General features: G+C 38.5%; 1 long non-coding RNA gene across 3 annotated transcripts in view; it reads right to left on the bottom strand.

Moving 5' to 3' along the window:
* Positions 1–25,051, bottom strand: part of LOC140916574 (uncharacterized) — a 110,845-nt gene that overhangs the window by 51,695 nt on the left and 34,099 nt on the right. Inside the window, exon 2 of one of the 3 annotated variants that reach the window (XR_012160555.1) lies at positions 18,296–18,436. The exons of the other annotated variants lie outside the window; for them this stretch is intronic. This is a non-coding gene — a long non-coding RNA (uncharacterized LOC140916574). The remainder of the gene's footprint in view (positions 1–18,295; positions 18,437–25,051) is intronic. 3 annotated transcript variants of the gene reach the window in all.

The raw sequence follows: 25,051 nt of genomic DNA, 5'->3' as shown, positions 1-25,051 counted from the left end.
TATATAAAGCCTGCTGCAGTTTCCACGATATGCATCTGAGGAAGTGAGCTGTAGCTCACGAAAGCTTATGCTCTAATAAATTGGTTAGTCTCTAAGGTGCCACAAGTCCTCCTTTTCTTTTATCTATTCATAATATTTTCTTCCAGACCAGGACAATAAAAACTCCAAAACAAAAAAGGATTTCTAAGGTAATATTAAAAAAACCGTCCAGTAATCAATATGTGCATTTCTAGTCTGTTAAGAAGGTCAGCAGACAGGCCCTGAATAAGTAGATCACGTGCAATGATTTGTAGGTTATTTTTTTCTTCCCATGCAGACTTGAAGAACTTATTTTAACTGTTTATTAAATAACAGTGCATCTTTTTGCTGCTGTGGAATTTGAAGTTCAATCGAGTTTCCTTTGTGTAGAAAAGAGGACTACAGCAGCTCAATTAAAAATGTCTCTCTATGAGATGAATTACTCCATCTGGACCATACTTTATCCCACTTCTTGAGCTTAGTAACAAATGAATCAGTATCTGGTCTCAATCCTCACACACAAGAGCACTACTTGCCAGAAGTTTAATCCTGCAGCTCTCATGTGCGCAAAACTCTCAGAGGGCCAGTTTTTACCATTCTAGTACCTACCTGCATCTTTGTGTTCAGCATGAGCAACAGTGGCAGAATCTGGCCCATTGACTTCAGTGAAGTCAGGGAAGTCTGAGACAGGCAAGAGCTGAAGGATCAGGCCCCAAGGGAGGAGAAGGTAAAGAGAGAGCAGCTCTAAATGAATAATGCTTCAATGTAATGGCCCAGCTAATTAATATTGAATTCCAGCTGAAATCCTACTGAAGTACTTATCACATCCACATTAATACTGAGCAAGTCCATCAGAATTAATGTTCTTGCAATAAATATCAAAGGAGTTAAGAATGATTAGGCCATTATTGTAAAATGTTAGATGGGGGAAAAAAGAAAAAGGGGCTGAGCCTTAAAGGAGCGCCAGGGATTTGCTAACCGCCCAGTTTGCATGCAGTAATAATACCTGAGGCTGATTCTGCTACCCTAATTCATATTGAGTAGTACTTTACCCTTATTTCAACTTAGAGTAAGTTGCACATGCTTAGCATGTGCAATGTCAGCAGAAACAAACCCACTGATTCCAGTGAAACCTCACAGAGTAATGTAGTAATCCATGTGAGTCGGGGCACAACAACTGAGCCCCTGGGTAGCTATATTTAATTGTAGTACAAATATAGTTTTAAAAAATCAAAATATTTCGTAGAAATACCTCTCTGCTATCTCTATAACTCTGGAGGGTGGTCAGCCCTCTCTGTGAAAGATGCCATTTTATTTTCTTGAGAATGAGGTACTTTTGCTTCAAGAAGAAAGGGTACTACCTCTTGAGCTAAATTTTCCTTAGTTGCAGCAATAATAGGGCTTGAATGGAGCTGACATTCCTTTTGGAAAAGGCAGTGTGTGTATGCTAGCCAGAGTATCATAATGTGCTGGTCCTTATTCAGTGTTGGGGTGACCCACATAAAGGTATATGAGCAAATCCTAAGTATAGTAGCTATTCAGATTCATGCTGACAACATAAATCTGAACGTCTACTTTAGTTCAGCTGTCTGGTGTATGGGTCACTTCACGCTGAATGATGCATATACAAGCAAGTAGGCATTAAACACCAGTTTGGGTCAGACAAATAAGAGATGAATTTTCTCTTACAATATGGCTTGACTGAAAGCAATGACCTATTGCTGAAGAAGCTTTCAACCCATTTGGTTATCTTCCAATAAGCACAAATATTGAGCCTACAAAGCCTCTTCACCATCTAGATCAATGTGCCACATCCCAGCGTCTATCAAAAAATATTCATGTGAATTAAAAATATAATTTTTTCATACTTGCTCTCTGAAATCTTCTCTCCGTCCCTGTCTTTTCTGCATTCCTCTTCCCCCGAGTTTCAAAGAATCGCCCCTTTACTAATATCAGACCAGAGTGGCTGAGCCCATAATCGTGGCAGCTTAAACAAAGATGCAAACTCTGACCTTTGTTACCCAAAGCTGGGTACACTATTTTTTTAGTGCATCTTAACAATATTTCCCTGTCTGTTCTTGAATTATCAACAAACAGATTACAATTTTCTCACATATATATTATTTACAATTATTTAGCAAATATTTCAGAGAAGAATTCTTGGCCTGTGGAGTGTATGCTGGCAGTTCATTGTAATTATTCAATTGATGTTGACGTTATGATTGTTCTTTAGGTCTTATAATATGTTCCTGTTCTGTATGCATATAATGTTTAGAATCAGATTTCTTAGGGTAAATACACTTTCAGATTGAAAGTTTGCTTTCTGCATTATCCACTGGTTTCTTGAATATTCTTTCCCATAAACTCATTAACTAGAATGTTTGTGAAAAGAAAAAACAAAAGTGATACAAACACAGGTGAAGTGAATTCCTTTAAAAATCCAAGTCATAATCATGGAAATTTGCTTGTAGGATTCACCATCCTCTAATGATTACTTACTTTGGGCATATATGGAAATCAGATGAAGTAGTAAAAGTGAGTCCGACGGAATATGATTAACATTCTTCCATTAATTTGAGAGTAGAATTTTATTGGATTACACCCATCAGAACCAAACCAAAATTTCAGCCAGTGTTCTCTAATCCAGTACATAATGTATGGGAGGAAAGAGGGTACCATAACCATTGGCAAGCTCTTCTGTAATGATAAAATAATGGAACTTAATATTCCCCATGAGGTTTTTTTTATGGTATTAAGTATACTAGTTTGGGCTTCTTTGTGATTAAACTATTATACAAAATCCCATGTAGGAAGCCCAAGTTTCAGGGGACCGTTAATGAGGATAGAAACAGTAATTATAAGAAAGGCCACCTCAAAGTCTTGATCGCCACATGATATAACCAATTGTTACTGATGAATCTAAAAGATACTAATGGATTTACCTTTAGGGAAAAACAGGAAATGGACCTTACAGATATCACCTTGGAACAATGGGAAAATATCTGGAGGAAGTCCAAAATCTTACCTATTTGTGTAACCATTAAGGAAAATGACAAAATATTTTATCAGGTATGTCACTCCTTTGAGCTAAGGAGAATATATTAAAAAGGTAGTCATAAATGCTGAAGAGGATGTGAAAAAATAGGGAACTTTTTGCATATATGGTGTAAATGCCCTAAGACTGTAGGATTTTGGAGGAAATTAACAAATAGAATTTTCAAGATAACTGAAGTTGGACTATGCACAGACCCCTAGGAGTTCTATTAAGGTTACATTCCAAAGGAGGTTATTGACTCAGGAAAGTACCCATAACAAAGCCCTGGCTGGGATGATTTAGTTGGGGATTGGTCCTGCTTTGAGCAGGGATTGGACTAGATGACCTCCTGAGTTCCCTTCCAACCCTGATATTCTATGATTCTATGATAACTCAATTATTACTAATAGCCAGGTGTGTAATGGATTGGTTTTGGAAAGGACAGATTCCTAACATTTTTGTCATAGAGAAAAAGTATGGGAAATGCTTTAAATGGAATAAAATAATTGTTAGTCATGTTGCTTAATGCACTACTATAAAAAGTTCAGATATGATGATGAGCGAAATATGAGAACCTAAAAAGAACAGAGGGAAAATATTTATATTTTTCTGCATTCATCCTACCCCATCACTCTTTAAAAGTCATTAATTTATACAGGTAAGAGTACTTGATAGAAAACAGACAATGTAAAAGATGGGAATATAGAGCTATTAAAATCATTGAAAAGCTAAATGCTGAGTTTGATACTTCATCCCTGGGCAAGGACACAGGGCATGATGTAAGTGGTGTAGTGGTAAAGGTAGCTTTAAGCCACTTTGTGTTCTCTGCATTCTTGGGTTGTTCATGCTCATGTCTAACCACAGCATAAGTTAGAACAGCCCTTAGGCCGCCCTAATTCATGTTTTATTTCCAAAGGCCCCCTATAAGCCCTGTGTATAGCAGTAGTTGACCCCTTTGGCAAGGCACCCCTGGGAGCAGTGTAGAGTTCTTATTCCAGTTCTACACCAGCTGGAGAGGTCCTCTGTGCAAGGATATTCTCAGGGGTCCTTTTCTGCTCACTTTAAGGCACCTTTATGCCAGAGTGGTACAAAACAACCTTAGTCTGTCTGATAGTTTATGGTAATTTGCTGGTTGTGTTAAGATAGATTGCTCACCTTGCATCTCCATAACTGAGATCTCTTGGGGTTCGTTTGTGCTAGTTAGAGTCAGCCCTAGTAAGAGGTAAGGGCAGTGGTGGGACTGCATCTCCCCCAAGAGAGCCATTCTGCTTTCATGAAGTAGAATAGTTCCCAGAGCACCTGGGTATACTGATGCTGAACTCCCACAAATGCACCCCTTCCTCGGGCATAGCTTGATTCCTCTGTTAGCCAGTGTTAAAAGGGGACTGTGTGATCCACAATCAGTATCTGATGGCTTCACTCACCTGATCACATTGAAGATTAATATGGTTAATATTCTTGTCTCAAGATGAAGAATAGTCTCCACTTGGTTAGAGCTATGGGAGTAGAGTCATGATCTTACCTCCTCCTCATCAGGGCACCACGTACCCGCAAGAGAACAGTCTGAAATTTCACTTGGACCTTTATGTAGGCCATTTAAGAGGGAATGTGGGAGACTCCTTTTACCCTCTCCCACACACAGAGCACACCAGTCTATGGGCTGGACACAATCCATCTCTTGGTAAATATAATATGCATCAGCCCTTCCAGTGAAACTGCATTGCTGATTTTTATGTGCCTCATTCAAGTAGACTGTACTTTAGCATATAAATTATTAACTTGCTTCACATCAAACTGTCCTCAATTATATCATGCTAAAGTTGAATTTTGGTCAGTGTCATTCTGAATACACTTCATGCAGGTTTAAGACCATGGTGACATGTTGCCAACAACAATAAAGGGAATACTGCAGGCAGTGGCTGCCTCTGCCCAAACCAAACACTTTATGCTCGCTATAACAGTGTCCAACTCAGAGCTTCTGCCCATTGCTTCTCAAGTACATAATCATAGTTCCTCTTTCTTTCCCATTTATCCAATATAATACACTCTGAAACACATAGTAGAATAAAAACACCCACAGCAAAGCACACATTGAAAATATCCATTAAGAAACAGGGAAAATTATATAAATGCATATTACTGGCATAATCCTATCCTCTGACATTCCTATACCGTGGCTCCCAACAATGGGCCAGCAACCTTAATGGAATGTAATTAAGAGATTAACTTCAAAATATAACAACAGCTAGCAACTGCATAGACAATGTAGTCAAGTTGTTGGCTTAGTAGCTGGCAGTCTTTAGGAAGAGGGTTCTGTGCTCTCCCTTCCCTCTGCTGGCAGCTGGAACCTTTGGGAAGAGGCTATGGAAGTCTTCAGAGTGGGCGGTTGTTCTTTGTGTAAAAAGCACACTGCCATATAGGTGATCTGTGCATCCACACAGAACGCTTCCAGGGCACTGTACCACATGTGCTTACCTCAGACAGAGCATTACAGATTCATAGATTGCAGTGTAGATTGAATTCCCTACCGGCTCTTTCCTACTTTGAAACATGTAAGATCAGGCCCAAAGTCATATTAGAAATAGAAGCAGCTCCCTTTTTTTGACAGGGGAGGTTTTTATTCGCCCTTCCTTATTGTTCTGTACTACTCACTCTTAAAACCTGCATGTTGGTAAGTCTGAGAGCAAATACAGTCTGTGCTGCAGGCTCTGAAAACACCAAAACTAAAATAGGACCTTTTTTGCCCTGAGCCTTATTTACCATATGAACGCTCCCCCCAACCCCTCTGGTCCTACATAAAAGACACTTGAACATGTATCAATAGCTTTCTTTGTGATTTTTCACGAACATAGCTGTATTTTTTCCACCCTTGGTAAGTGTTGAAAAATTTGAATTGGAATTTGAAGGTTCATGGCTCCCAAACCAGCAGGAGTTGAGGTTTAATTGCTTGGAAATACATTTTCACAGCTGATACTGGCGAACAGAAAAAGTCTGTATGTCAAGAGGCTCTAAACTAATCATTTAACCATAACATGCACCACCCCATACCTAGGGACAATGTAACTGTTAACAGCTTGAAGCTGTTGAAAAAAATAAAGTAAGGGGGAGGTTTCTTCTATTTTCCTAATATTTTTCTTCACTCAGAACATACTAATAGAAGAGAAATGTCTAATTTTCAGTTCTGTCAGTGCAAATGAAAAGGGTTGTGTGTTCATCTAATTTTAGCATCCAAATTTATTAGATCAGATACTGTTAATTAAGTTAACAATTTTGAAGTTGCTCAATTGTTAATACACTCCCTGCATAAACTCTGGGGCTGCCTGTAAGATCTGGTTACACTCAAGAGACTTAGATTTGATTTCCAGCACTACAGATTAGGTGACGAATTGCAATAACAATTAGCCAATAGTCGCTAGATCTCAATTTACCATAATAGAAGGTCATTTCAGCTGTGTCTTTTGTCCCTTGGGAGAGGGAAGAAACACAGGAAAGTGGAAACTATTGAGCCTTTGATAGTCAGTGGATAGAAAAGTGGAGCTTGGCTTCTGAATATCCAATATGGAGAATGCTTACAATTTTTATTAAAGCTTATTACCTTACCATGGTTTGGGAATGATATGTAATGCTTAATATATTCAAAGTTTTTTGGTTTTTTAAATCTCAATACAGTCAACTAAAAATATATCTAATCTAGATAGCTAACAGATTGTTCCTTTCACAGGTCTTATGTCGGCATAAGGACCTTCCCATGCCCTCCTATAGCCTTGTGTAGCCTGCCTGAGGACCAGGCAGGGTTGTAGTCCCTACAGACTGTAGACCACAGGGACTGCTGGCTCCCCACTACCAATATATGAGGTATAGTGTAGTCATGGCTCTGTTTCCCTCAGTGCACTAGTGTTGGCTAGCCTTGGGGAGAGGGACAGGGAGTACATTGCATGTAGAGGTGAACACTTCCTTACATACTGGGAAGCTCTGGGTGACATTCTGTCTCCTAATGCAGAATGCCTTCTGGCACTTCCCTTGGAGCAATTGTGGTTCAACACCATACCCAACAGCACTGAGCCCTGTCTATCTAGGTATTTGTAAGGTTCCAATTGCTGAGATGTCTAGATTAAATTGCAAGGTTTTTTGTTACCACCTCCCCTCAAAAAAAGTTATAAATTTAAAATAATGAAATCCATTACAAATGCTCATAAATCATAATATTTCAAATCCATGAATTTGTAAGTAGCTGTTACTCCTCCAGATCGAGAGGAGCCAGCTGAGATGATTCGGGCACCTGATAAGGATGCCCCCGGGAGGCTTCCTTTGGAATTCTACTGGTCACATCCCAATGGGAGGAGGTCCCGAGGCTGACCCAGGACATGCTGGAGGGATTATATCTCCCGGCTGGCCTGGGAACACTGGGGAATCCCCCAGCAGGACCTGGAACCTGTTGCGAAGGAAAGGGAAGTCTAGTTCTTCCTATTCTCCATGCTTCCACTGTGAACTGCACCAGGAAAAGTGATATAAAGGAAAAAGAAGACAATGTTTGTAAGTGTTTATTAACTTTGGAATTTAGATTGTGCAGAGAAGAACAAGAAGGTTAGTGATGAGCACTAAATCAACTCAAACCAGCACTTCAATATATCATTGTGACAACATTCTTTTAAAATAAAAATTATAGTTTGGAAAATTGGAGTGACTGGTATATTTCACAGAAAACCAGCTACTTCCCTGTGTACTGATCAAAGGTCTAGGAAGAAACAGGATGGTGTGACATGGCTTTGTTAAGGAGCCTAATCTGTAATGAAGAACGTGGGAAGATATGTCATCTGAGACATTAGATTGTATTTCAAATCAACCAATCAATTTCTAATGGACCTTAGCAATTGATGATAAGCTTATAAAGGTAGCTTCAATCCTTTGAGACTCAATATCCTGAAATATCCTTGAAAACGAGAATTAGAGTGAATATAGAATAACAGATTGGGGATTCATATCCATTGGCCTGGCCAGTCATCAGTCGACAGATAGTTGACTGTATGGAGGTCAAAGGTTGGGCTTTTAGCCTATAGGTTGATGATTCCCTTGGGGACTGTGTGGTGCGAAAAAGAATTTGGCATGCTCGATACTATTATAGACATGATCTGTCTGTCAAAATCCATTAGCACTCAAATCAACATTAAACTAGCTTTTGGTATGATTTTTTTAAACAGATTTCCTATCATCCCTAGTAATCCTTTATAAGTATGAAAAATGTTTCATTACTTATGACAAAAAGTGATTTTTCATTAATTTATAAAATCTATGATATAGTCACTTCAATTAAGACTATTTAATACTCTCCATATATTTCTGATAGCTTTCAAGTTTAACTGAAGACCTTAGAGATAATAAGTAGTGTTTTTAAAAATACATTTTTATGTTTGGTACACGGTGCTATCAAATACTTGGCACATGGTTTTATCAATTGTTTATTTATATCATGACAAAGACCAAAATAAATCAAAATTCTCTGTTTTAGTAAAGTGAAAGTTGATATTTAAAAGAAAAACAGAAATATAGTTCGTCCCATTTTGCCTCTGCTTAGACGCAAAGTGCTTTTGCTTGACATTTTGCCTTAATACTTTGCACTGTGTACTCTGTGTCTCTGGATAGCTGTAAAGAAAAACAAATTTAAGGGTTTTTTTTTAATATTTGTAGATTGTAGTTTCAAAAACACTTCTTACAACAGGCTTTGAAAGTAAAGTATGTTTTTGACAGAAGATTCATTAGTAAGTTATGCCTCAAGAATGTAATTCTATGCACATAAAACATGAATGATACTTTCTACATGACGTTGAAAAAACTAGATTGTTGTAATGTAAATGGTATAAGGATGCATTAATATGTGTTCACAGTATTCTTAAAGATTGTGTTAGAAAGAGGCAAACTAAATTAGGAAACTACAGTAAAGGTAAAAAGAAAATAAATTTATTTTCAATTAACCTATTCATGGTAGTTATATAATGGTGAGTTTAACTATGATTTAAAGCAGTTGAGCAAAATACTATCATATGCCACTTTGTGTCTGACTACTTACAAGTTCAAAACATGCATCCTGCCATACATTTCCACTCCATATGTCAACCTTTAAAAATAAGGCTGAAAAATAGAATGAGTTCTTTTGATGTTACACTGTCATAGCTTTTGCTGTTTGTAAATAAATCAAATCAATGCTTCCCAATGTGTAATAAATCTTGACTTTCCCTCCCCAGAGATTACATCTGTATCTTCAGAATAACTCAGTCAGTTTGGTTCATTTGATGGGCAGATGCATGTCATGCAATACTTGATGAGAAACTTGTGAGTGTAGTTTGGCCATCTCTGCTTTGAGCTGTCAGATGGATTTCTCTTGGGCATCTTCCCTCTTGCTGTGCATCAGAGCAAAATAATATTTTATTGTTGGTCATAATTAATAATTCATTGAAATGCACCAAATGAACACACACACAAAGAATGTGGATATAAATCTTATTAGGTCCCTGGGTAAAGTCAGTGTGCTTTTGCATTTTGAATTTCCAGGCATATATTATATCATCCAATATCGGAACAAGCTGAGAAATGTAATATAAAAAGTTGATAAATTACTTTCTGCCTGTAAATGAGAAAACAGACTTGTAAAATGTGAAATGAACCATTCTGGCAAAGTAGAATTTGAGCTTAGAGAGTAAATACTTGAGTTAATGGCTTGGGTATCTCTGAGTCTCAGAAGCTGTGGTACATAGGGAGGGTGAAAGTGAGGTTATGGAAGCTCTTCAATATTTTACTTTGAACATCCTTACAGGCCTTAATTAGACAGATTACCTGTTATGCATGGTGTAGTGTGCTGAACAGTTTTAAACTGGCTTGTCCTCAAGGCAAATGGAAGGCAAAGTCAAAAAGAATTACACTCTACACAAATAACAGTGAATGTTCTATTCATGGTTATGGTAAAAATGAAATCTTCCTAGCCAAAGCACTATTTAATTTTTAACTCAATTGAGTACAAAAGAGTTTCTTAAATATTTACTGGTCTTTTGAATTTATGTACCTAACCTGCCCACCTCTTCAATGCTTTTTAACGAGTGACAGAATAATAAATTGCTGGAAACCATAACAAAACTTCATGTTGTAATTACTTGAACTTAAATACAAACTCAATATGCTAGTGGTTTTTTTTCTGATTTATCACCTTTTGCATCTAAATATCTGACAATATGATGAAACCTCTGATGAAAAGGATTAATAAACTGTCTCTGTATTTTTGTACCATCAGACAGGTAGATGCACAGGGGTTTTTGTTTTGTTTTTGAATGGCTGAGTTCTAGGTCATCCATATATTATAAAATGTAGAGAAACGAAAATGTTTACTAATGGCTTCAGGATGCAAGTGTTAACTCGCTGTATGTATGCTAAATTCCGGAATCTATTTAATCGGTTTATTCAGCCTACCACCTACAGGGAAGGGTCACTGTGTCACGCAATCCTGAATGGTATTTTGTGTGAATTGAGAACAGAACTGCTTAAAGACCAGAGGTTTAGGAACATAAACCAGATGTGCTCATTTGATATACTCTACTAATTTTAAAAAGTCAAACACTCAGATCTTTTTTAAACCTTATTGTCAAACACATTTCATGGAAACTAAGCATTTTACAGTTCTGAGTGCTGTGAGTTTTACTGATTGCCGAGATAAAATGTGTTCTGATCTTTGCCGTAACTGCTTATGTCCTCTATTTACAGAGTAATATGCACCTAAGGATTTTAGAGTAACAGCCGTGTTAGTCTGTATTCGCAAAAAGAAAAGGAGTACTTGTGGCACCTTAGAGACTAACCAATTTATTTGAGCATGAGCTTTCGTGAGCCACAGCTCACTTCATGCATCCGATGAAGTGAGCTGTGGCTCACGAAAGCTCATGCTCAAATAAATTGGTTAGTCTCTAAGGTGCCACAAGTACTCCTTTTCTTTCTAAGGATTTTACTAATTTAATAAAATAAAACTGAATATATTTCAGGATACTTCCTTGTCATGTTATTTTTATAGTCCAAAATGTTGCAAATTATTAATGTATATTTAAAAACAGAAAATTTTCCATCCCTACAATTTGTACAACATAAATTTAGGTTGCATTGTGGTTGTCATAAAGAAGTGGGTTTTTTAAAAAATCTACTTGTTTAAAAGTTTCTGTCTTGTCCTCAATCTCCGGGGGTTATATTAACATAATCAGAGATGTAATGCCATTAGATTGCCTTCAAAATGTATTGAGTATTCATTAGAATTAATGTGTACACTGGAAGCTTGTAGTTTACTCAATATACCGGAATGTCCTCACTGTGAATAGGTAGTTTTGAGTAGAGTAGGGATTAAATTGCAAAAGTGCTGCTGAGGGTTACTCAAGAATCACAGAAATGTATAGCTAGAAGGGGCCTCAAAGATCATTTAATTCAACCCCCTAGGATGAGGGAGGATCAAGTATATGTAGAACATCAAACAGATGCTTGCCTAACCTGTTCTTAAAAATTTCCAGTTATAGGGATTCCACAACTTCCCTTGGAAGCCTATTCCAGAGCTTAACTAGCCCCATAGTTATAAAGTGTTCCTTATATCAAACCTAAAACTCCCTTGCTGCAGTTAAGTCAATTACTTTTTGCCCTACCTTCACTGGACATGGAGAACAATTGATCACTGCCCTTTTTATGTATTTAAATGTATTTAATGTATTTAAAGTTCTTAATGTATTTAAAGACAGTTATTAGATCCCCCCGAGTCATTTTTTTCTCAAGACTAAACTCGCCAGATTTTTTTAATCTTTCCTCATTGGTCTGGTTTCCTAAATCTTTTGTTGTTGTTGTTGTTGTTCTCCAATTTGTCCACATTTTTCCTGAAGTGTGGTGCCCAGAACTGGACAAAGTATTCCAGCTAAGGCTTCACCAATGCCAAGTAGAGTGGGGCAGTTACGTCCGCTGTCCTGCATATAACGCATCTTTTAATCCACCCCTGAATAATATTAGCCTTTTTCAGTGGTGCAAGTAGAATTCATTTCTTACCAGTACGCTGCACCAGCTAAAAAGGTGGGGGGACATATGACCTCCCCATGTGACTCTTCACATGACCCAGTCCAGGGCCCCATGCTCTCTTCTTCCCCTATCCATTATCCATCCCACATTACCTGCAGGGAGCACTCCCAGTGGGTGGACCTGGCACAGCTGCTGTGTGGGATGCTAAGAGGAGAGGAGGGCTTTCTCTCTGGAACAATAGCCAGCTCAGAGTCACACCTGCTTTGGGAATTGCCAGCAGAAGAGCTTCAAACCAGCTCTCTCTGAGAACAGAGAATATTTTTTCAGACACTCTGGCAACTGAGCCCCACACTGGTAGCTCCTCTGGCATGGCTGTATGGCCCCCAGCCCTTCCACGCAGCTGCATCTCCTGAGTCCTGTCTGGGGTATGTACAGAGGACAGGGCTGGTGGGGCGAGGCTGGGGGTGGTACAGCTGAGCAGGAGGAGCTGCTGACGTGGGGTCCTGCTCCTTTTGTCACTGTTGTTCCCAGAAGAGCCAGGCATTTCAGAGCTCTCCCGGGAGCCACAGTGGCGAAAGGAGCAGAACGTGGGGCCAACGGCAGCTCCTCCAGCGTGGCTGCACTATTTTCAGCCCTATCCTCTGGTGCGGCTGCTGTACAGACCCCAGACAGGAGATACAGGCACACAGCTGCATGGAAGGGCTGGGGGCGGTACAGCCATGCCAGAGGAGCTGCCTGCATGGGGCCAACGGGCAGCCCCACATTCTGCTCCTCCTGTGTCTTTCCAGTATGCCGTACTGGCTTTAAAGAGCTCACTCATACAGCAGACCTGACCAGACCGCCCTACTTGTACCACTGGCCCTTTTTGCAATTACATCACACTGGTTACTCATATTCAATTTATGATCCACTATCACCATCAGATCTTTTTCAGTAGTACTACCACCTTTCCAGTTATTCACCATTTTATACTTATGCATTTGATTTTTCCATCCTAAGCATAGTACTGTGATGGGGTGTTTGCCCCACACTGGCATGCAAGGGGTTAATAGGGCACTAAGGAGGCTGTGCAGAAAGCAGCCAATAGGAGAGGGTCTGCAAGGAACAGCCAATCAGGGCTCAGCCGGCCTATATAGGAAGAGCTGCAGGGCAGAGCAGTGTCAGTTGCTCCCTGGAGCTCAAGGAGGGTGCCTGGCAGGCAGAAGGAAACTAGCATCTTGGTCAGAGTAGTGCTGCTAGCAGGGACCAGGGAAGCTAGAGAAGAGGTCCTGGTTGGCTGCTGGATCTGCAGGCTGAGGCCTTGAGGTAAGGGCAAAGAGGGTGCTGGGGGGCAATGGGGAAGTGACCAGACAATTGACTGCAGTTGCCACTGGGGAAGTGGTGGGACATTTGGACTACAACACTTTCCCCCCAGAAAGGGAAGCACAGATCATGGTAGGGCTATCATGAAGGACATGCTGTCTTCCTTGGAGTAACATGGGTATGGGAGCAGAAGTGATGGCAGGAAAGGCCCCATTGGGAGTGGGCATACCCACCTGTGGAGCTAATCCCCAAGGTGACCAGCAGGAGATGCCAGCACGGTGAGTGGATCCCTGTCACAAGTACTTTGCACTTGTCTTTTTTGTCTTGCATTTTACTGAATTCAGACCAACTCTCAAGTTTGTTTTGAATTCTAATCTGTTCTCCAAAGTGCCAGAAACCCCTCTGATCTTTTTATCATCTGAAAATTGTATAACATTTATCCAGGTCATTAATGAAAATATTGACTAGTACCAGACCCCATGGGACCCCCTGCATATGTCCTCTTAGCTTGACAGCAAAACACTGATAACTACTCTTTGAGGATGGTATTTCAACCATTTATGCACCCACCTTCTAGTAATTTAATCTCGACTACATTTCCCTAGTTTGCTTATGTTAATCTCACATGGGACTATGTTGAAAGCCTTATTAAAATGAAAATATATCACATCTACAGCTTCCCCCATCCACTAGGCCAGTAATGCTGTAAACAAGGGGATAGAGTTCGTTTGGCAAGATTTGTTCTTGATAATTCCATTCTGGCTATTCCTTAGAATCTTGTTATCCTCTGGGTGCTTACTAATGACTGTTAAATATTTTTTTCAGTATTTTTCCAGATATCAAAGTTAAGCTGTCTGGTCTATAATTCCCTGGGTCTCCTTCCAATTTTTAAAGACAGGTACTATGTTTGCCATTGTCCAGTTCTTTGGGACCTGACCTGTACTCCATGAGTCTCACTAGTGGTTCCGAGATTGCTTTAGCTAGTTCCTTAAGTATTCTAGGGTTAATTTCATCAGGTTCTGCTGACTTGAATATTTCTAACTTCTCTAAATATTCTTTAACCTGTTCTTTTCCTATTCTGGCTTGTGTTCCTTTCCATTGCTGTTAATATTAATTGTGTTAAGTAGCTGGTAAATAACCTTTTTAGTGAAGACTGAAACAAAATAGCCATTAAATACCTTTGCTTTCTTGATGTCAAGCACTATTAGCTTTTCTTCCCCCCATGCTTTCTTTTGCCTTTCTCTTGCCATAATGTATTTATAGAACCTATGTGTATGTGCTCATCCTTGTTTTGTACTCCTCTTTAGAAATTTGTCCATATTCCCCCTTTTTGAAGAGTTCATTTTTGATTTTTCAGATGATTAAAGAGCTCCTAATACAGCCATATTAGACTTTACTATTTTTCCTATCTTTTCTTTGGGATAGATCGCTGTTGTGCATGAAATATCATCTCTTTGAGAAATGCTACCTGTCCTGAACTCCTTTTCCCTTAGATTATCTTCCCATAGGTCCTTACCTACCAGTTCTCTGAGTTTGTTAAAATCTGTTTTTGTTCTTGTTCTGCTGGTCTCATTCCTTCCTCTCCTTAGAATGATGAACTCTTAGCTCACAATCACTTTCACCCAAATTGTTTTCCACATTCAAATTTAGATTCAAATCCTCCTTGTTAATCAAGTCTAAAATGGTTGTGCCCATGGTTGCTTCCTCCACCTTGTGAAACAAGAAGTTGTCCCCATTACGTTCCAAGAACTAATTGGATATTTTTTGTTTTGCTGCACTACTTTTCCAACAGATGTCAATTGGGTCTAAATTTAGCTGAGGTACTAATACTTTCAGCACTTCCTTTTTATTTCCCATACTCCTTACGTTTGTGTAGAGAGATCTAAGTTGCTGAGCAAATTCTCCCTTCTCCTGTTTTCCCTCTTGTTCCTCCCATGACCCTATTGTAATCTTCTATACCTACTTGTGGGCTTTTGTCACCCAGCCCTTTAAACCTACTTTTAAGACCTCCTCACTAGTTTGAGTTGGTGTCCAAAAAATGCTTGTCCCTTCCTCTCAGGGTAATGGATTTGAACCAAGCTCTCTTGACTCGGTGAAACATGAGCTCTGCTCCACTATGGACACCAGTTCTTTCAAATGGCCAGAACTAGCTCCAATCATCATCAGAGGTCAAAGGGGGTCATACCCTCACCATTTTCACAGGTCATGCCCTGCACCACAACATTCCACAAAGAACCAGAGTAGAAGAAATACTGACTTGGAAGTAAGAGCCATGAATGAACTTAGGGTGGAACAGAGCAATGAAATAGCTGGCCCTTGATAACAAAGGACAGAAAAGAGATTAACTGCTACTAAACCCCTTCATGGGATCAGCTTCACTGCCCAGTACATAAAGATGTGGCCCAGTCTTCTCCTTGACCCTCCTCACCGTCTTTAGGATAGTAGGAGACCCCAGGGTTGCAGATACAGAGTAGATCCTGTGCTCAGAGACTGCGGTTTTGCCTGGCCCTTACACAGGCCAGACAAATGGAGAAAGGCTCCTTATAACCTTTCCTTCCACCAACACTGAAACAGTGTAAGAGCTAAGAACAATCTGGCCATAGATATTAAATATGGAACTGTCTTCTGAGAAGCACCTAGCATACTTATGGCTGATGTAAAATAACAATAATTCATAAGGCAGTTATATCAATTTACTAGCCTGTTTAATGTATTCAAATAACCATTTTGTGGTGTTTCTTATCCATAGTGAACTGTGAATGACTTTTCATTTTTAGGCCAGAAACATTATTCACCCTTCAATGTGCATCTCTGTTCTTAAAATCCTCAAATGATATTCTAGGCTGTTTCTATTTGAATTTGCATGACAGAAAATCTTTTTAAAAAAAACACTCATTAAGAGTGCATTTTTGGTCAAATTTTCTTTCCCCTATGATATGATTTTTTTTCTTATCTCAGATCAATGAAATTTTATTTTTGTTGTCACTGTTGTTGTTTTTTGAGAGGCTTGACAAACATTTTGGAGGTATTTTTTTCCTGTGATATTAGATCTGAACAGAGTGCATCTAACATACTCTATTATTTTCCCCATAGAGTCTTAAACGCTTTCCTATGGTAACGTATGAGACAGGTTTTGGAGAATTTTCCAATGCACCCTCTCATTTGAACTTAGGACTGTTCTCCTTCCGTATCTAAGACCAACAACATTACTATTAGACTGCATATTCAATGATTTTACAGTATTTGAGTATAGCGAGAGCTTACACCCAGAAATTGTTCAAAAATATTGAAAACCGTACCTCACACTGTATACATACTAAATGGCTAAAGAATTTCCCAAGAAAAGAAGGCCATAAGCATCTCTTGGTTAAGGAAGTGATCTTGTTTTGGTGTTTCTTGAAGACTAACCTAGATATCCAACCTGTCCAACTACAGATCAACAAAGATTCCAAAAGTCTTTGTTAATACTAATGAGATATTTTTCTTCCAATCCTGTTTCTTCCAGTAATAACAGCTTCTAATTTGGGTAATATACTGATTTGAAACATTACATAAAATGTCAAATCACCTTTCACTCCCCATAAGAAGAGATGAACAGTTTAATTTATTTTAATCAAACTCCTTGGTTGATACTCTGACTGCTTATAGCCAAAATCCGAAAAGCGTGAGCACCCACATTTCCCCATGGCTCTCAGTGAGTAAATGAATGTCTGCACTAATTGGCTCTACTTGTAGTATTGGACAAGACAATCTGGGAGACAAATAGAGTGGTGTTAGGGTTTTTTTAAATCTTTTGTATTTAATTTAGATAACTGCACAGTTCATATTAAATACCTGAGAGTTCTGTATTTCAAAGGTGGGGAAAATACAGCAGTATGTCCTGCTGTTAGCAGCTCAATTTCAAACCAAATTTCCTGCAGAAAACATGGAACCTCAGTTTTCATTGGCACACTATATCAAATTCAACTTATGGAGAGCTACAGTAACCAAAAACTGCAAAATACCCACTTGTTTGCACTGATTCTATAGCCATTATCTTTTGTCATTTGGATAGAGGTACTGCACTTCATTTTTACTAGAACAATACTGAAGCTGCAATGTTAAAAATTCACAACAGCACATAAGATTCAACTGCTGATGCTGTTTTTATTTATGAAGAGTTGTGGGTAAATGCAAACTAATCAGTTATATTAGAATTTAGGTCTTTAAGTCATTACCCAGTCATTACTTGCTACATTGTTACCAAGGGCCCATTTGGATTGGCAATCAAAAAAAGGATAATTGACTGCTGGAAAGAGAGATGGTCTCCAGAAGATAGACTGGCAAAGATACCCTGGGTTAATAAATTGGCATGAAGCCTAAAATAACAGATGAAAAGCAAGCTAATAGAACACCTATTCCTTCATGACTCACTAAAGCTGGGACCGAAAGGCCCAAAGTAATGCTGAGGTCAGTTGTAACTACAGTATGTTAAAAATGATAAGAGTCAATGGAGGATTTAAAATTGAGTGGAGCAAAATGAAATGTCAGAGGTAAAATAAAACTGTACCATTAAGTTATATAGTGTGAGCCCAATTTTGCATATTCGTGAGCACTTAAGTGAGAGGTCCCTTAACTTTAATTCCTCACACGAGGTTAGTGCTCACCAATGTAAGCGTTGCACCTCCAAGACCTTTAAAATGTGATGGCGTAAGACCCAAACTCAACATTTTCAACTGTATGTTAACAAAACTAGATATAAATAGTAAAAGGCCCCTACCTGTGTAAAATTTACATGTGGACTCCTCCTAGGGATGGAAAAAACTACATACACCACATCTGTTGAAAACACGTGCAGGGGATTCAGTACAACTTAGACGATAGTAATGTGAGTGGCTGATTAAAATATATTCTCCAACTCATGAAATCTCACCAACTCACCTTCCTCCTTATTATGCTTGCTGTCCAGTCAAGTGCCTTGTACTCTCGCCCATCTTTGTGGTAAAATCCTATCCTTGTATCCTTTTTCTCTGCCATCACCACTCTTTTTGCTATCGAAAATCATTGGTCCTTTTCTCCTAACTGCATTGAAGATGGGAAATAAATGGAACATCCATCATTCTTTGGGTTGTCATCTCACTGAGGGATTTAGAGGGGGTTTTGGTGGTGACCTTTTTGTTCTGTTGGAGCAGTGCCAGTTTCATAAGGCGAAATCCTAAATCCATTGAATTGAAAGGCAAAACTCCCAATAACTTCAGTGGGGCCAGGATTTCCCCCTAATTTGCAGATTGCCCCTATCTTTTCAATGTTATGTTATTTATGCTAAATAAATAAATAAATATTTCCCAAACAAAACTATGGAGCTTACATAATTTTAAAAACTCCCTTTTTTGTCATCTCCCAATGTCCTTTTTGCCACTGAATTTTATAATTTTATTATTTCCATTGTGGCAAAGCATAGAAGCCCCAGTCATGGTCCATTGTGCTAGGTGCTGTACAAACACAGAATAAAAAGTTGGTCCCTGCTTCAAATAACACAATTTCTTTCGGCCTTCCCTCATAAAATCTATATTTCTCACACCTGATAACACCTGTGCTGCTTTATGATGCCTCCAGTCTAAGTCAAAGTAAATATATGCTGTATTCCAAACACCCATGCAGAGTAAAAACCTCTTGTTTTGTATTCTGTCCCTCAGCTAGCAGTCCTATGCCCTATTTGCCTTTTATATTGCTGGTATGCACTTGGCTGGTGGTTTGGATGATTTTCCCTTTCCTGTTCACTGTGCTGAATTACTGGTTCCTTGCTCCATGCCTAATTATTTTACATTGATCTGGTGCTGCTTCAAACTTATCTACCCCTGTTTTGTTTATAAGGCTCTGAATATTACAGGATCACACATTAGATTGCTGCAGCGCTATTTTTGTAGGTATTAGAGCGTCCTGCAGTAATTTTGTCTAATTTCAGTGGTACCAAAGGAGGCAAATATGGATTTCAGTGGACCCCCTAGCTGATGTTTCCTTACCACTGGGTGTGAATACTTTCCCAGGTCTTTTGCTCATGATTTCATGGATTTTTTTTTTTTTTTTTTTTTAGTTGGAGGGGTTAGTGGGACAGGACGTTGAACAAAACATCACTATAGAATTTCCTAAACACATGATTTTGCAATATGATTTAGCAATAAAATGGGTTCAAATGGTAGGTCTGATGTAAAATCCTTCTGTGTTTTACAATATTTGACAACATTTTAAAGCTCTGTTTCTTAGTTTATGTCCCGGAATAGTTTGTATGAGAGAACTTTAGTATTAGCTCATTCTGCGAAATACTAGTGGTCCTTGGTCTCTGTGCAATCCATTAAAAATCAAGGGTACTGTTTGCTTTAACTCTGTTCCTGCAGCTTTGTTCCTACTCAAAAATCTATATATGATTTTAAAATATAAAAACTAGTGTGTACAAGTTATTTTGCACTGTACACAGTTCCTTTGTCCAGCCTAGATTAGCTGACACACCAAATCACTTACAAAAACAAAAAACTGACATCTTTCAAGAAAAACACAGTTCTTGTGTAATTTTAAATGCTTGCTATGCTTTAGGCTTTATTTAGCTGAATCAGCCATACCTATTCCATCCCTTAGTTAGTCAATTTAGTCACAGTATACATTATTTTTTTAGGTTATTTTAGTTATACTTTGCAGAAAGGTTACCTGTACAATATATATTTATAAATAAGTAATGGATTCAGAAGCCTAGATTTGACTATATGCCTACAGTATATATAAAGAGAAGGAAAATTAATAGAATCTAGTTTGATTCAACATAAAAGAAGCTATTTTTAAAGCATGATTATTGGTGCGTTGTTTTGTTTTGTTTTTTGTCTTTTTTTCAAACTAGGTATTTTAATTGCTGTGTTAAGATACCTGAAACATAAACTCCTTAAAACCTCTTTTGTGCACTAATATAAATTAGATTTAAGCTCAGGTTTTGTAAACCCTGAATTACCTGGTTTGGATTAAGCTTTTGAGGAATCATTAAAAGTCCTTTATTTAATACTTTAGCACCTACTGAGTTCACTTATAAATCAGGTTTGCTGCTGATACAGCTCACATCCTGAGAAGTAACAAAGGAAAAAGCTGCCAGGAAAATCCCAACAAATATCAGAGGGCCTTAGAATTGGGGGAAATCCCAGCAAAGAATAGGGATTGGTGTTTGCCTATTTATTTTTCCAACAAGATGGTCCACTGGAAAACTTGCAGTGCTCAAAGTACTCAGTGGCCTCTATGCCCCTGAGTTTTTTCCACCACTGGAACACTCTTTTCAAGCCTTTTTGGTTAACAAATTCAATTCTATTCTAGTTAGGGTCTTAGGCTTCAATCCAGTGAAGCACTTAATCATATGTTTAACTTTAAGATTAAGTCAGTGGGAATATTTACATGTTTAAAGTTAAGCACATATTTAAGTGCTTTGCTACATCGGAAATAATACTTGAGAATCTATGGAATCTTCAGTCAGTAAAATGTATTCATTTATCAAAATAAAAGCATTTCATATTAGTCCTTAGCATTTTGTCTTCCTAATATCCCTCACTTACTGACTTGCTTAATTTTGGTTAACCATTTGTAGAAGGAATAATGTAACATGTCTTTGCAAAATTGGAGTTGGAATGCTATTGAGTACACAGAGGATGTCCTGACATTCTATTTATAGCAATGAATATACTATTGAAGACTGTTTTCAGAACACATGCATGTTCCAGCAGTATGTATGGCAAACGTGGTTCAGCAATTCAATTTGCTTCTGAAATCTGCCAAGTTTGAAATTAACCTTCAAAGCATTTTCTGTAAGTATGTTCCAGGGAATAGTCTAGAATGTGTATTTAAGGGAATAGAGACTGAATGAAAATTTGGCTTTATAGTTTATATTTCTTTTCTCATACTTAACATCCCCAAAAGTGCTTTATAATAGTGAACAAGAAACTGGTAATGCAAAAATTATGTGGGAAAATCAACGATCATTGTCTGATTAGTGATAGCTCATGTAGAACATTAGATTAGACATTGAAAGCTACTTTATTAACGGCTATTGGTTACTACTATTAGGGTATTCCCCATCGCTTTTTGAAAAGTGTTCTAGAATTGATCAAATGATTGATTGTGAATGCATTATTTAGTGAATTTTACCCTTTTCTCTGTTTGATTTCTCACAAGCCAGTCTGGATTTCTGTGAACATAGTTGTTCCTTGGTGTGAGGGAACAGGATGTGGGAAATCTTTCCTAGTGGTTAGAGCTAGGAACAGAAACCAGGAGGCAAGCCAAGAGTCAGAGCTGGAGTCAGAAACCAGGCAAGGGAACAAGGGTGGGAACAAGGCAGGTACAAGAGAGATCACAGCTGCAGGCATAAGCTTTGAGCAATTAGCAACCTGGCACTGCTGCTGAAATTAAATGCAGACCTGTTGGCTCCTTGCAACCAATCAGGCAGGCCAGCCAATCAGGTGATTTTGCCACAGCTCAGCTGGAATCATTAACTGAGCTGAGCTGGCTAGCTCCAGGCTCAGCTCAGGGAACTCAAGCCCATAGTTCATGACACTTGAAAGTATTAATCAACCAATGGTTTTTAAATAAAAAAAAGCAAATAACCAAGAATCAATTAAAAATGGATGGTGTCAGTGAACAAGGAATTTATTTTACAATTGAATATGGATCTTTGTACAAGGAACAGTAATTCCCTGAGTATTTGTGTGAACAAAAATCCGTTATGGTGAATGTTTATCAAAAATGGATGATAAGCATAGTAAGTACAAACATAGTTGAACTAAAGAACTATTTGGAATTTCTGAACACTGTTTCTGCCATATTTGCCCAGGTGTAGTTGGGAGCATGAGAATAAAGATGATCCAGTGATTAGAATGTTCACCTGACCCTTGGGAAACCCAAGTTCAATTCCTAACTCTGCCATTGACTTCCTGTTTGCAAGTCACTAAGAGGAGTCTATATGACTTCATTTCCTATCTGTAAAATGAGCATAAATTACTACCCTACCTCAGAGAGGTGTTGTGAGGTTAAATACATTAAAGGTTATGGACATGGGGACCATATAAGTCCCTAAGGCAGAGATAGACAAGACATTTCAAATGAAGTATGGCACCCTTCTGTTGGCACTGTTGTATCTGCATTGTATATGAGCCCAAGTCCTCGTATGGGACTTGAACCCCCAAACTAATGTTTGGTTGCAAAGAAACCAATGTAGAACTAGAAACTAGCTATATAGTACATAAATACTTTCCCCCCTTTCATGCATTCTTCATTATCACCTGATCCTATTGCTGTTGGTACTGTGTAGTATGAACCTACATCTGCAGCCTAGAGCTCATCAGATGTTACAGGTTTATTTTAGTGGTATTTTATTCCAGATCTCTAAACTTAGTGGACCACAGAATATGGTAGAGTTTAGATCGTCACTCTGAGAATGTTGTGTGATATACATTTCAGTGAGTATGCAGATTTTAATAACAGTATTAAAACTTTTCTTTAAGTATTTCCTTAAATCCTGCCATGTGGTTATTAACAACTTACAAACTTTAGAAATTGAAAATGCCATCTGAGAATGAAGCAGAGATGAACAAATTGTTTTTTACAATAAAGGGGCTTACAGGTCACTGAGGAAATGGAATATTCTAATGTCTGCTTATACCAGCAAAAGTAAATTGTATTTGGTAAACATAATGTTAGTCATTTGCAAACATGAAAAAAACAAGTATTTGTTTATTTCAAAGGGTTAAACTGAACTCTAGCATAGCAAGATGCTGGCCAAAGACACACATTCTCTTTTATGCATTTATTTTTTTAATATAGGGAAGTTTAGTTTGGAGTCAGTATCTATTTATCAAGAATCTAATTTGCAACAGGACTGACTGAAATATCAAAGTGGACTGACTGAAGTGACTTTTCTAAGGTCACTCATTGAGTCACTATTCCCAATTCATTCCTCTATGCATAGTCCACAAAGAACTCTGAGGAAGGGGCCTCTCCATTTTCTTTTGATGGTGTCAGTGAAGAGCAATGTTTGACTCTGAGAGCAATGTTTGACTTAGACTTCCAGATAAAAAATAAAATAAAACAAAAATTTAGAGATTTTATTGATTATCACTGGTGAGATCCCAGTCCTACATATAGGGATTAGAGAACTGTGAGTTTGAGGCTGTTAGAAACTATGAGGTTTGAAATTATTCTGAAAATGGCAGTGATTGAACGAATGGTGAGAACGGTAAAAGCAGCAATGAAGAATGAAAAACAAATTGTAGGGAAATCGAGGGGATTGTTAACCAAGTATGGACCATTTCAACTTGAGGACCTATGGCCCATAATAGGACACGTTCAACTCCAGGACATTTGCTGAGCTCAGTAGTTAATGAATAGAGGTGCCCTACATGACATGAGTTGGTGATGGGTTAGTCCAGCCCTAGTGTGTCCAAATCGCATTCTAAAAAATTCATAATCACATATCTGGACAATTTTTGTCTTATGGATGCATTGTGTTCTTTAGGAGGGTCAACAGAGAGAAAGGGCCATCAGCATCGGTGGAGGGAAAAGTGAGTAACTCTAAGTATTCAGAAAAGGAGTACTTGTGGCACCTTAGAGACTAACCAATTTATTTGAGCATGAGCTTTCGTGAGCTACAGCTCACTTCATCAGATGTTTACCGTGGAAACTGCAGCAGACTTTATATACACACAGAAATCATGAAACAATACCTCCTCCCACCCCACTGTCCTGCTGGTAATAGCTTATCTAAAGTGATCAACAGGTGGGCCATTTCCAGCACAAATCCAGGTTTTCTCACCCTCCACCCCCCCACACAAATTCACTCTCCTGCTGGTGCTAGCCCATCCAAAGTGACAACTCTTTACATAATCAAGTCGGGCAGGAAATAGCCCGACTTGATTATGTAAAGAGTTGTCACTTTGGATGGGCTAGCACCAGCAGGAGAGTGAATTTGTGTGGGGGGGTGGAGGGTGAGAAAACCTGGATTTGTGCTGGAAATGGCCCACCTGTTGATCACTTTAGATAAGCTATTACCAGCAGGACAGTGGGGTGGGAGGAGGTATTGTTTCATGATTTCTGTGTGTATATAAAGTCTGCTGCAGTTTCCACGGTAAACATCTGATGAAGTGAGCTGTAGCTCACGAAAGCTCATGCTCAAATAAATTGGTTAGTCTCTAAGGTGCCACAAGTACTCCTTTTCTTTTTGCGAATACAGACTAACACGGCTGTTCCTCTGAAATCTAAGTATTCAGTCATATGCCTAAAATGTAGCAGAAAATATTTCAAGGTTTTAAAGGGTTAAAGAATGAGAACCTGCTGTCTAGATAAGGTTTTAGATACACTCAGTTCTAATCCAAGTATTATCATATTATCAAGTGGTCGCCAGCTTCCAGCAGCTCCCATTGGCCTGGAGCAGCGAACCGTGGCCACTGGGAACTGCGATCGGCTGAACCTGCAGACGCGGAAGGTAAACAAACCTTAAATCACGCTGCCTGAATTAAAACATCACTATTTCTTCATCCTAAATTTGAAAGAGCATTTTCCCACACTCTGTTCTTTAAAAAAAATGATATCCAATTCTATCCACCTGATTAATACAGTTCAGTTGCCTTACTATAGTGTAGCCAAGGGAGAGATGGATTAATATGTCAGTTAAAACTG

This window comes from Lepidochelys kempii, chromosome 8, assembly GCF_965140285.1.
Source record: "Lepidochelys kempii isolate rLepKem1 chromosome 8, rLepKem1.hap1, whole genome shotgun sequence".
Classification (NCBI taxonomy): domain Eukaryota; kingdom Metazoa; phylum Chordata; order Testudines; family Cheloniidae; genus Lepidochelys; species Lepidochelys kempii.
This window is presented reverse-complemented; position numbering and strand designations above follow the sequence as displayed.